We start from the raw sequence: 1,159 nt of genomic DNA on the forward strand, positions 1-1,159 counted from the left end.
CTCTTCAGAAACTGCAGATCCCTTAAGCCATCTGTAAAAGGAAACAGCGTCAATTCCACCAGTCCCCAAAGGACAACCTTTGAGCAGAAATATTGCCCACGGGGTCTGGTTTATTGAAAGGGAACATCTCCTGCCTCCATGGCACCCACTTGCTGCTGAGCATCTGCTTCTCAACTTTTTGAGAATTCAGTGGAAGGGATGGGAAGGAAACAAAGAGATGGTTGACTATTAAGGAGCCAAGACCTCTCCATTACTTGAATTTATCTGAAAGCCAAGTGTTCTCTATGGCAGGGGATGAACAACACTTTGTCTCCAAAATTAAAGGAGGTCGGTGGTGGAACTTTCCTTATTTTGTCTTTTTCCGGGCTCTTACCAGAAAAACAGAAGCCCTTGTTCGAATTCATGTGTTCTATTCCAGGTATGTAATAAAGGTTCATGAATGTGTCTAAGGCATTCAGTTTGCATTCCAAAGTTTTTTTCCAGAAGTGCTTGGAATCCTGCTCACAGCACCCTAATTTTTCCCATGGCTAGTGTCTTTAGGATTAGTTATTCTGGCTAAAGAAAGTGCACACAGGTTTCTTTCTTTTTATTTTTTTCCCTGTCTTACTTTGGATCTTCCTTCTCTTAAGTAGTATCGTAAAATGGTAGTCTAGGTGAAAAAGTTGGTTAAATTGGTGACATTCGTGGATGTGGAATAAGCCTTTTTTTTTTCCTTCTTCTTCTCCTCTTGTTTATTCCTTCTGCAGCTGCACCAATCATGTTTACTTTCCACGTAAGCAAGGGAAAAAAAAGTAGTGAAAAGTGGAAAAGTAGGAGAGCATATTCCACAGGACTGAAGGAAGGTATGGGTATAAAATATCTTGGAAACGAGAAAAAAGATAAAATCCTCATGGAGGTGCCGGGGATTGAACCCGGGGCCTCATACATGCAAAGCATGGGCTCTACCACTGAGCTACACCCCCAAGTGGCAGTTGCCTCTTTTTTCAGTATGTTAGGAAATATACCTATTTTCTGTATTGTTTGGCAAAGCACTTTCCTTTTGTCAGAAAATTTATTCTGTTAACTCCACTATTTCTACAATTTTTAAATTAGACTATTTTTGGTGGATGGCTATGCTCAAGAATAGTAAATTCTAAACCCAAATTGTTACCATTCCTGC

The 1,159-nt window shown here is 40.2% G+C and overlaps 1 non-coding gene across 1 annotated transcript; it reads right to left on the reverse strand.

Moving 5' to 3' along the window:
- Positions 1 to 890: 890 nt before the first annotated feature.
- Positions 891 to 962, reverse strand: TRNAA-UGC (transfer RNA alanine (anticodon UGC)). Its single transcript has one exon. It is a non-coding gene; the product is annotated as a tRNA-Ala (tRNA).
- Positions 963 to 1,159: the final 197 nt, after the last annotated feature.

Source organism: Lipotes vexillifer, unplaced genomic scaffold, assembly GCF_000442215.2.
Source record: "Lipotes vexillifer unplaced genomic scaffold, Lipotes_vexillifer_v1.1 scaffold304, whole genome shotgun sequence".
Lineage (NCBI taxonomy): Eukaryota > Metazoa > Chordata > Mammalia > Artiodactyla > Lipotidae > Lipotes > Lipotes vexillifer.